The following is a 12,633-nucleotide window of genomic DNA, read 5'->3' as shown; positions in this document are numbered from 1 at the left end:
TCCCTTCCTCATGTGCTTTTTTTTCTTTCTGATAGTGTCCGCCTGAATTTCTCTAAAACTGCATAGCAAAATATGTAAGTATTCTTCAGGTGAAAAGAAAAGTGGATTGTCATGACTCTAATAGGGACATTGTCCTATGTAGTTCATACAAATTCAGTAAGTATGTTTTACTGCGTTATTCTCAGATTTCTTTACTTAGAGTTGTAAAAATCTTATTTTAGTAGAGTTGGCTGGATGAATCGTGCACCTGTAATCTCAGGGCTGGGAGTGTGAGGACTGGAAGATCCCTGGGGCTTGCCAGTGAACTCTGACTCCCAAAGTAGGTTCTTGAGGATGACACCCAAGGCTTTCCTCCAGTCTCCACATGCACAAGCACAGATGTGCATCTAAACACACATGTATGTGGATATACAAGAATGTGCACACATATACATTCACACACGTATAAAAGCTTCACACATGTATAAAAGCTCCTTGTACTTAGCTTGAATTGTATGAAGTTACGATTCTTATAGGTCAAAAATTAATGATTTCCTATGATTTTATTGATTTTGTGTTTCTAACACATTCTTGCTGTTTGGTCTTTCAAAACAATACAAAAGGAAGAACACAGTCCAAATGGGCGTTTTATTTTATTAGGAACAATTTTGGATGTGCTACCGATCATGAATAACAAAATGTTAGTGATTATTAACATACTAATGTATGCATAGGTAGGAGTATACACCATCCATTGCCTGGGCAGGTACACAGGTAAACCAGCTGATTGTGTGTGCCTATCAGAAGTTCAGAGGTCCACCCCCTCAGCTCCCATGGTACCGATCATTAAACCACCCATGTTAGGATTAGCAGCTAGGAAAGAGCCAATGAACCTCTCCAAGTGTGGACAACCAGGAATAGCTAGTGTGTTTGGTTATTCAGCCAATTAAAAATTAATTATTCTTTTCTTCACTGAGTGAATGTTTATCTAGTAGCTATCATGTGCCATTGAGTCATGTCTGGGTCACAGGCAACTACAGTTTAATTGGAGCAGCTGCATGCCTTTGATGATGTAGCTTACTATTATCTTCTTTCTAATAATCTATGCCCACTGGTCACAGAAGGTTATAAGGTACATAGAGAAGTCCAGAAATGTCTTGAAGTTTAATGTCTTGAAGTACCTAGATGAGCCATGTGAGAGTACTCCAGTTCTTCCTGATTTCCCAGGAGACTCTGGTACTGCCTCCTACTCCCATTGTCCCAGTATTCCATGACCATACTCGACTTATAATTCATAACTTTCACATCAGGGTTTTTAACCTTGTTACTGTTGGCTTTGGGAGGTGGGACTATGTTCAGTGAGTGGGCTGTTCTGTGCTTTGTTTCAGTATCCCTGGTGTCTACATGCCAGGGATGTAGAAACCACATTTCTCCTTCCATCCTCCCATCGTGACAACCAAAGATGACTCCAGATCCTGCCAAATGTTTCCTAAAAGGCAGCTTGCTATCAGCTCCAGAAGAAGATAGAGGTGATTTCCTATGAACTATGAGGCAAGTGTTTGCTTGTTTTGCATGACCTGAAGCCCTCAGAGTGACATAAAGATCTCTTCTGGCTGACTTTATTTTATTTTTTTATTTTTTATTTTTTATTTTTTTGGAGCTGAGGATTGAACTCAGGGCCTTGTGCTTGCTAGGCAAGCGCTCTACCACTGAGCTAAATCCCCAACCCCCAACTTTACCTTTCTTTTGCTTGTGTCTTCAAGCAGGACATCCATTATATGTGTTCATATCCAATCAAAGTTTCAAATTGCTCACTTGGTGGGATTCCAATACTCAGTTGGAATCCCATTATCCTAGAAATGGAGACCAGAGGATTGGGATCTCAAAGTACATGGCCAGTTTGAGGACAGCCTCACACGGGAAACCTCAATATTGTCACTTCACAATAATAAGCTATACTATAAGGAAAATGTTTTCTAAAAAATAGTTTTCTTAGAAGCCTGGGGGAGCCAGTCAGTCTCCCCTACTGTGCTATATCTAGCATGTCACCTATGTAGTTATAACTAGTATGATGTTAACTTTCACTATGGATGACATATTATCATGTGCTCAGGAATTATTGTCTTCCGTGAAGCCAATGAGAATGTCTCTGGAAGTTAATAGGTTATCAAAGATCCCTTTGTTCCCTTCTCTGTTAATGACAGAAGTTGTGCATATACAAAGCTCTCAAAGCAAAGAACAATTGAATAATTGACTTTAGCAGACTAGGAACATTTCCAAAACTCACCTCTACACAAGTCCCAGGGCATCTGAACTCCAGACAGGTGACCAGTGTACACCAAGAAGTAGAGGCATAACCAGGGAACTGCTTTGGGTTCCCATCCTTTTATTTTTCACAAGGAAAGCTGAGGTATTTTTTTTTTCTCCTCAGGAAAATGAAATTAATTTGGAGTCTTTCAAAATCTTGGCATGTAAAATAATGCAACAGAACCCCAATTTGGGGACTGCTGTGTTTGTGTTCCCTAGTTAAGCACCCTAGATATCAATACTTAATGGTATTCTCTATGCTCAGCCAGTGAAGAAAATAGGCTTGTTATCTATCAAGGCACATTTTACTTTTTGACAAGTAAAAGGCAGCGTGGGGAATGCAGGAAGGCTGAAATGAAAGCTGAAAAGAAAACTCATAGAGCATCTGGTGTCCTTTATCCCCTGATGGCCTTTCATAGTATCATGCGATGAGCTTGTTCTGATTTAAGATTTGATGATTTGGTTTGAAAAGGAAAAAAAAAAAAAAAAAAAAAAAAACAGAAGTGGGGGTTGCTGCCTGGCAGCAAACTGAGATGCAAAAATCTGCTCAATAATTGGAAACACGACAGATTTTCCGCAGCCAATGCCAGTGGCATCTCAGTTTATCCATCTCTCTCAGCTGAATTTGTAAAGTGCATTATCTTATTGGTTTTAAAGTTTCCATTTCACTTACTTGCAGGGGGAAATTTGAACAAATCACCCATGATGGATTGCCTAATTTCCTAGACTGAATAAACCAGTTTTATGAGATTGCTGATCCCTGGATTATTGGTGAACAGAACCATTGATCAATTTTTAACCTAAAAGGAAATGCTTACCAAATTATTTCATTTAAACAGTTTCATTATCGTAACCATAGCATTGGAAATGAGCACTCTCGGGAAAGAGTTGAGAAGGGTCTTCTAGCAGAGTTTGTTTTTGCTTTCCCTTATCAATTCAGATGTTAAAACTGAGTTGAGCCAGAGATGTCAGAAGATCACTAATCACAGTATGTGAAATCATCTTTGATCAAAAAGCCAGAGGAAGGAAGACCCAGAGAAATACCACTTCCTTCCTAGAAAAAAAAATGAGCTCAGTTGAATACACTGCTAATTTCTTCTGGCTTCATGTATAAAATGTAGAGAATAATGAAAATAAAATATGATGAAATCATATTTTTAAATTACATGAAGCATTTTAGGTTCATTGTCTGTGGAAGTTCTGTGGAAGTAGCCCGTGATGGTGAGCAAGGAAAAGAATGTGTATTTATTAACTGGAAACTTCTTAGAAGGGCTAACTTCACAGATGCTAAAAATGGCTACATTCCAATGACAGAAGTAATAATACAATCTTAACCTGCTCTATTTTTTTAACATTTGATTTGCATTTAAAGAGCAGTCACAAAAATAAAATTGGGAAGGCGATCTTGCTATCTAAATTGTAGACTTTGCATAACTAGACACATAAATTAGAATACAGTTTTCTTTCCATTTCTTTTCTCTCCTGCTAGAAAGGAGAGTCTTGATATTTTTGTTTTGTTTTTGTTTTTTTGTTTCTTTTCTTTTTCCTCTCCAATGCCTTTCATGCTTACATCTTAGTGAATACAAACACTTCCCAGTAGGCATTGCAAGGGGAGGCAGCATCTCCTTGGAAGAGGCAAGAAGGGAGTTAAAAACTTTTGTGCGAGTAGACTTCACTGTGAAATGTTATCTTTTGTTAGTTCAAAGGTTCCCAAAGACATAAATTCTTCAGCACTGCCCCGAGGTGCTGGGGATGTAAATTGAATACTTTACAATTTGTAGACTGTTCCTGCAGTAATGTGTAGCTCCTCCGTGAGTGAGTGTTTGGGGATTTTTCAATTACTAGAGTCTGAAAACTCAGAGATTCTTTAGGGCAGAAAAAAAGATTCTTCTCAAAGTTGAGCCACTGATGTTCAAATTAGCTGCCAAAAGCACTGTAATGATCCGTGTTCCGCATTTTGCTAAACAGGGAAAAATGACCCATTTTTGTCAGGGGGAACATAACCTCTTCTACCCACAGCCATGAATAACTGCTGGCCAGGTTAGGTGATAGGTTAAAAGTGAAATAAATTGTTCATGTGTGCTGTATATAATAGACTGATTTTTTTTTCTAAAAAGATTCAAATGAACTTTATATTTTTGTCGAGGGTGGTGTTGAAATCATAAAAGTACAGCTTTTAGGTTTACTGTTGCCTTTTTTTTTTTTACAAAAATAATAAATGAAGAAGTGATAAAATGGTATATATTTTATGAGACTGATAGGGTGCTCTAAAAAGGCTCTAATGGTGTATAATTTAAAATTAGGTAAACTTCAGAATTATCAACAAGACAGAAAGCCCAAAACCAGTGAAAAAAAATTTTCTAATTCTGCTAATTCATTCTTACAAGATGCCTTCAATATTCAAGTCAATAATTAGGTTTCCATATTTTCCCTATGATAGAGCTTGAGATGCACTAGAAATATTAAAACAAATGAACACAAGGGAAAAGTTACAAAATGAACAAAAGAAATAATGTAATACTCGTATCCTCTCACCCTTATATTAGGAATGAATTGTGGGCAAATAATGTCTGAATTAGAATAACAGCTCTGGTGGAATTTGTTTAACCAGGATAAAAGGTATTGTCTAGGTGTCATCCTTTTGTTTTACTAAACAAGCATTCTGTTTTGATGCTTGTATTGGAAGGGTCTGTCTCCAGACAGCTTAGAGTTTAGACCCAGACTTCCTTATTTTCCAAAGCCGCTTCTTCCCTAAGTAGGTCAGATAGTCTCCTGTTGTCATTTTTTGCAAATTTTACATTCTGTGTCAATGCAAACTGCTTCTGATAGGAAAATAAGTCAGGCTAAAGACCCACTTCATGGATGCAGTCAGACCTGTATCATCCAGAAGCTCAGAGAACAATCATTCTGCAGGACCCAGTTTTACAGTCCACGAGAAAAGAAGGATGAATTTTTTTTTAAAAAGGAATATAATTCAAATCCTTACAGAACCTTTAATTTGTTCCATACTTTCTGAGCATGGTACTTTAGGAAAACAAGGAAAATACTAAGACGTAAAAAGATTAAGTGAAACACAATTAAGGTTAGGTCTGAATACTTGCTAAGCCAGGGAGGTAGTTAAAACTTGTGTTTCCTGGACGGGGTGTGGATCTGGGGGAGAGGGGAGGCAGAGGAGTGGGACTGGGAGGAGTGGAAGGAGGGGAAACTTCCATCAGGATGTAATATATGAAAGAAATAATAATAAATAATAATAATAATAATAAATAATAAACCCTTGTGTTTCTACTTAATTGTATTGAGAAACTACTATAGTCCAAGCAATAAAGCACAGATAGTGACCTAATAATTGGTCTTAGGGGCTTCCCTCCTAAGGCTTTACTACAAATAAAACAAGCTGAAGAAAATCAAAAGGAAAATAATAATCGAAGCCTAGAAAAAAATTATATTGCAATCTTGGAAACCGGTTTTGTGGTATATGTCGATTTCAGACTAGCCTGAGCTGAACTTGTCTCAAAAACTCAAGACTGACAAAGCAAATAGCCTGTAGTCTTGGGAACAGGAGAACAGACTAATGCACTGAACCTTGGAGACAATGGGAAGCAAAGAAGGGAGGCAGGCTAGAGTCCTTACGACTTCTTAGCACAGGTGCGGAGGGACCAACAGGATGGCTCAGTGGGCAAAGATGCTTGACACCAAGCCTGACCTGAGTGCAATCCTTGAGATCCATGTGGTGGGAGAAGAAAACCAACTCCACAAAGTTGTCCTCTGGCTTCAGCATGCACATCATGGTATGCCTGTGTGTGCACGTGTGCACACAATTACTGACAACAAATGAATAAAATCTCAGGGCATGGAGGTGTGGAATTCATGATGCTTATAGGGAACACCCACATTTCCATGACCCAGAGGACACACACCAGTTGTGGAGTTGAAAGAAGTGAATAATGTTGCTGGTATAAAACCTGTCCAAGAATGCTTTGTGTCTCATTAAATTTAATGCTTTTATTTCTTCCTTACTTCTCCCTGGATTGGAAAACAAACTAGATCAAATTAGCATTATTTTGACAATCGCTTTGGGTTTTTATAAGCATTCAGACTTTTAGAAGCCAAATGAATAACAACAACAGCAATCCAGACTTCAGAAAATCTGTTGTTGAATAAGTAGTAAGCACAGTGGTCAGTTCACTACAAGTCCATTCCTCAACTTCCCACAGGAAAGCCATTCCCCTAGACTGTCCAACTAGAACCAGAACAGACAGAAAGAAGAGCCAGGCATGGTGACTCACGCCTGGAATCCCAGTGCCTGGGAGGTTGTTGCAGGAGCCTCATAAGGTTGAGGCCAGCCTAGGCTATATACAGAGTGTCAGGCTAACCTGGGCAACAGTATGAGAACATGTCTAAAGAGTACTCAGACAATGGGGAGGGGTAATTCAAATAAATGATAATTCTGGGAAAGAGAGAGAGAGAGAGAGAGAGAGAGAGAGAGAGAGAGAGAGAGAGAGAGAGAGAGAGAGAGAGAATGGAGGAGGGAAAATAAAAAAAAAAAGCACCCCCCCCCCCAGGATTCTGGCCATACTTCGAAATGAACCTTCTATGAATGAAATGAAGCATTTAAAAAATTTAGTATAAATGGCAAAACTCTTTCCTTTTTAAAGTAAGTATTATTAAACAATAGATTATGTTCCTTATATTGGTCAACAGTCATATAAATTCAATAAATTATCCTAATGAGAGAATTTAGCCTAATAGTCTATTGTAACTTATTAACTCTAGCTAGACAGCTGTTTAAATGATGAAAAGCTCAAAGGAGAAAATAGAAGTCAACTGGTAGCTGCTGTGCCATGAAATTGTTAATATCATCTTAAAATTAACTAACTTCTTATGAATTCAAAATATCAGTGAATTTTATGAAAAGTCGTTAAAATCAGATTTTAGTATTGCTAACTCCGAGCCCCACATTAAAGGCTGGCACTTTCCTCCTTTACTTAGTGAAATTATCTGTGAGAAATTCATGTACTTTGTAATATTCCTAGGTACACATTTTATAATCATTAGCAAACTGGACGGTCATTTACTACGTGTGCTAGGACGCATCAGTAATGTGCATTTTTATGTCAGGGGCAGGTTATGTTCACTTACATTGGTTTTATTATTATTTTTAAAATCACAGTTCATTGTCTCTACTCCAAGATCGGAATTCTGGTCAGCACCTCCAGATGTGTAGTCAAATCATCCCTGCCCACCAGCCCAGATACGCTGAGCAGTTTGCTGCAGAGGCCTTCATCCTCATCTGGGCTCCTTGCTTGACTACAAAGCCTGTATAAACAACAGCGTGGCCCCTGTATTCCCTGGCAAGCCTCCCACTACTCGGCTATGGGCTCTGCTGGCGTGTAGAGATTTTTTTTCCATGCAGCCATCAGGGCCAAGGCTCACCTTGAGCTCCTTAGAACGAAGAAGAGGCGGTTTGAAAACCCTGCACCCTGCGGCAAACACAGTCCTCGCCTCTCCTAGGAAGGAGAGGGAGGTGCAGAGAGGTTGCGAGGAGCAGAGGAGCGTCTTGGCCTGGAGTTCAAGGCCACAGTTTCTGCTTCTGGGCTCCCCCTCCCACCCACCGCGCCTCCATCCAGCAGCCCTGAGAAGTCCTAGCCGGCAAAGGCAGAGGAAGCCCTCATCTATCTGAGGAAAGAAGCCACGCCGATGGCTCCCTGGTGGATGTAATTGTGCTCATTACTGCCATTTACATTTCATCACCCGATTACCACAAATGCCTCATTACTGCTGAAGAGGGTTTTGCTGGGGAAAGGCTTGCTAACTATTCATTCCTGGGCTCCTATGTCACCAGACCGGCTGATTGGAAAAGGAGGAGGGTGAGGAGGAGCTGAGAAGGGGCGAAGGTGAAAAAGGTCCTCTATCAGATTTGATTAAAGGACGTGATTTAAATCGATATTTAATAAAGTGCCTGCTACAGCATAACACGGGGAGGTCCCTGTGCAGGCAGAACCGTGATTAGGAGCCCCACACTGCCTGCTACACAGCTCAATTGGGTTTTGTGTCCTGGCCTGGCACCTGTGTCCCTCAGAACTGCTCCTCCAAGGTAATAGGTTTATGAGCCGATGAACAGAGCTGATAGCTTCTAAATGGATTAACTAGGTGTCTGCAGTCTGGCGATGAATGCATCAAGCCAAAAGGGGGGGAAAAGCGTGGGGGGGAGTGGCGGAGGCAGGGAGGGGGGAGACGGTTTGCATAAACAGGAGAGTGATAGGAAGTGTTGACAGATATTGTGTGTGTCGGGAGCCCCACAGGGTAAACATTGGCTCTGTGCCTGCCATTCAAGTGCTCTCTGTGAGTAATGGGTGAAGCTATCGGGCTGCTTAGCAAGCCAGGCAGGTGCCAGGGGACAGGCTGATACTGAAAAAGGCGTCCACTGAGCCTAGCTGGCCCATGGCTGCATCGGGAATGTGCCTGGGCAATCATGTTTTTCCCGTGTTTATTATGGGAAAAAAAAAAGAATGGAATCGTTTGGCTAATTCTATTCTTGGCAATATCTGCAAGGAGGTGTTAAGAAACATTCTGAGGATCAATACAGGGTTGGGTTTATTTGGGGGGTGTGGGGTGGGGAGAGGTGTTAAGTAGCGCCATCTACTGTGAACACAGAATGATGGAAGGGCAGAGCAGGTGCCATCATCCCTCAGAGATGCCTATGGTAGCTGGACTTGTATTTTACATATGAAATTACAACTACAAACTCATGGCTGTTTGCATATACGGTCTCATATGTTAATATGCTCATGAATACAGTATTTTCTCATATTCTGCTTAACTCTTATCAAATATTCACCAACCAAAGGATGCTGGAAAGAAACTTGTTACAAATTTCTGGCTACATTCCTTAAATAGCACAAACATAATCACTTTTACTAGAATAAAAAAGGCTGTAAAATCGGAATCTGCTAAAGGACAAGCCTCCCTCCATATTCAGTTTTAATGAACTATGGTTTAGGAAATGATACTGTATATGGAAAAAATAAACTATATGTAGATTTAAAGATATACTTCTAACACCAAAAATATTTATTCATCTTGATATATAATACTTAATGGCACAGTAAATATAGTCAGAACACAGACCACCCTGGCTAGGCTCACCCTAAACAGGTCATCATGAAGACATTTCTGAGAGACATCGGCTAACTATCATTGCTGAAATTTAAGTACATAATGCATAAAATCCTAAGAAAACTCAATGGAGAATTGATCTGAAAATACATAGTTAGTTTTAAATAAGAAATAAAATATATAATTTTAAATGGCTTTATGGACTTGGGAAATTACAAGCTGAATTGTAGGCTCATGACAGAATATAGTTAATAATTGTCTTATATTTCCAGGTCCTGTTGCTACAATCTCAATGACTCTGGTGAATAATTTCTATTTCCTACAACTGACAAAATGCCAGTGGGTGCATAACCATTACAGACAATGGTAAACTATGCACAATCTTGGTATGTGTGCAAGAGAAACTAAGAAAATGCATTGTCTTTGGAAACTAAGAATTAAGAAAGTAACATAGAGATTCTTATGAGAGACCTCAGTGAGCCAGCTGAGTAGGTCTGGTGGCGTGGGAGGCCATGCGCTCCAGAAATGGGCTTAGGTGCCGAGGTGTCTTCACCGCCAACCCGTCAACACTATTCCAGGACTGACACTAGAAGGAAACTGCTAGAAGCAAAACTGAAATGTGGCAAGATAAGGACAAGGGAAATAAATAGAAAGAAAAAGTAAACAAAATCACCCTCCGAATGATGTGTGGGGGCATGAGGGTTTGAAGGTGCAGTCACAGGACCATGGGACTCTTTCGCCTAGCAACATGGTAGCTGTCTTCATTTGCACAGCATATTCTGATATTAGAAAAATGCCAAAATCATTTAATCACACGTTTCTTTTTTAACTTTAATTTTTTATTTGAGAATTTCACATATCCATATAACGAATTTTGATCTTCACCCCCACCCCGCCCCAGTTCATCTCCTATCTCCCCCACCACTTTCTCGTTCAACCATGGAGTGCTTCTTGTATGTGCATAAATATAGGACCACCTATTAGAACGTGTGTAGCCTTTCAGAGGCCTCATTCTTGAAGAAAACTGACTATGCATGCCCAGCAGCCGTCAATTACCATTAGCTCCTGAGGGAGAAAGTAGAATTTCATGAGATCCTCCCCCTAACTGCTGGGATTTGGGCTAGCTTGATCTTGTACATGTCTTGTGTATGGAGTCATAGCTACCATTTGTTCCTGTGAACAACAGTCCTTTACTGTCTGCTGAATGCTCTTTTGCTGCACAAAAACGCCATGATCAAGGCAACTTACAAAAGAAAGCATTTAATTGGACTTACAGTTCCTGGGGGTTAAGTCCATGATGATGGAATAAAGGTGTGGTGGCAGGAACAGATGAGAGCTCACAGCTCAAAATCACAAGTAGGAGGCCGAGAGAACTAGAGGTTGGCAGGAGGCTTTTAAAGCGTCAAAGTCTGCCCCCTGACACACCTCCTCCAACAAGGCTCTACCTGCTAATCCTTCCCAAACAGTCCCACCAACTATCCTTCTGGAAGGTTTGATGAAAAGAAAACAAATTCAAATTACACATCAAAAAAATATGAAGCATATCTGGGAAAACGAACCAAGAATTGCACAAACTGGTATATATTGTAGTGAAATTACCAATTGGTCAAAAAAAAATGAGTCTCTAATTATATATAAGATAAAGATAATCAGATTGTCTTCAAATTTCATGCATCAATTATGTCAGAAAACAATGAGTTTTAAGATATCTAACAAGTGTTAGTGTAAATGTAAGATTCTAGATCCATGATGTAGTCTTTCTTGTCCCCACAGACCACCCATCATGATGACACACAGATGACCGAGAAATGCTGCAATGACCACCTCTTCAGACACCATGTGTCTTCTCAAAACTCACACCCTATTAATTAAAGCTCTCCCCCAGGAAAGCTGCTTGTGCAAGAACTAAAAGTTTTCAAATCTTCTCTTCTTTACTCACCTCAGCACCTGCTGGTTGAGCATACGTCTCACCAGCTCACCCTATGTGGAGGTGCTGTGAAATGTGCTGCACTCAAATCTCTGGTATCTAGGACTAATATGGGGCTTACAATGCTCTATGTGGGGTGCTGCCTCTTTAGGCTGCCCCTTGACCTATAACCCTGAACTCCATTTGCAGTTAGAGCTTGTCTAGGGAGCAGTTGTCTCCATAAGAATAAAATGGACATGGATCAGACAAGTCCTCCAGTGTAGGATTGTGTGAAAGACATCAAGTCACACATTGAAAATGTCAGCACCCGACTGTCTGTCAGGATAAAGGAGTAGTACCCTGTAAAGGGTACTCATACATATCTATGACCATTTCCCCTGCAGCCCAGTCAAAGAAGGCTAGAGTTCATGGCCAAACAGCAGAGAGGCTTCAAGGTTTAATTAGAGACTCAATATGGCAGTGCATTTACCAGTAATCACATTATTTGGGAGTCTGAGGCAGGAGGATCACAAGTTTGAAGCCAACCTGGGCTGAGCAGCAAGTTTTGGATCAACTTGGACTACCCAGCAACAGCAAGCTATGACAGATGAGAGGGAAGTACATCTTCCTTAGGGATCAATTCGAAAATAAACCCCAGATAAGCATATGACTGTAGAGACATCAGCACAAAGACAAAGGAAGCAGTAAAAATAGGTTTGCCTAAAGAACTGAAACTACGGAGTTTATAAGAGAGACCCGAATAACCAAGAATGGGATGTACACAGTATAACTACAAACTACAGTGAGAGAAGTGCCGACTGGCTTTGGGAAGAATTTACTTTCAGTAATACTGTTGTCTGTTACAGTGCTGGCATCTTACCTTGAGAAAGTCTTCCACAGTAGCACAGCTCTATCACCTCTCGTATATTAATAATCAATATAGTAAGAGAAGAAGAAACCACATTTGTGAGGCGGAGAAAGCAAAGGAAACATGCTATAGCCCCAAATCTCAGCAAAAAAATATCAATATGAAGGAAATGATGCTTTCTCTTCTAAGCAGTGAAGAAGCTATAACTCATAATCCTAAGTGTAAATGTGTGGATATATTTAGCCACATGTTTTCCTGTTCAAATTTAAATTAAAAAGCGCAAGAGATTCGGTTCACTGGAAACAACTCGAATACATTGAGAAACCAACCCAGAAGCAACAAACATGTAGTCTCCACTGTTCATTTCACATGCTCTTGGATATATGACCAATTGCACACTTGGGGGAGGAAATGTACAAGCAAACAGCCTGAGAAACATTATTGCTCTAGATAAAAG

General features: G+C 40.1%; 1 non-coding gene across 1 annotated transcript; it reads right to left on the bottom strand.

Annotated features, from left to right (window-relative positions):
* Nucleotides 1–1,632: 1,632 nt before the first annotated feature.
* Trnaa-agc (transfer RNA alanine (anticodon AGC)) lies at nucleotides 1,633–1,705 on the bottom strand. Its single transcript has one exon. It is a non-coding gene; the product is annotated as a tRNA-Ala (tRNA).
* Nucleotides 1,706–12,633: the final 10,928 nt, after the last annotated feature.

This window comes from Peromyscus maniculatus, chromosome 5, assembly GCF_049852395.1.
Source record: "Peromyscus maniculatus bairdii isolate BWxNUB_F1_BW_parent chromosome 5, HU_Pman_BW_mat_3.1, whole genome shotgun sequence".
Lineage (NCBI taxonomy): Eukaryota > Metazoa > Chordata > Mammalia > Rodentia > Cricetidae > Peromyscus > Peromyscus maniculatus.
The sequence above is the reverse complement of the archived record's forward strand: the minus strand, read 5'-3'. Positions and strand labels throughout refer to the sequence as shown.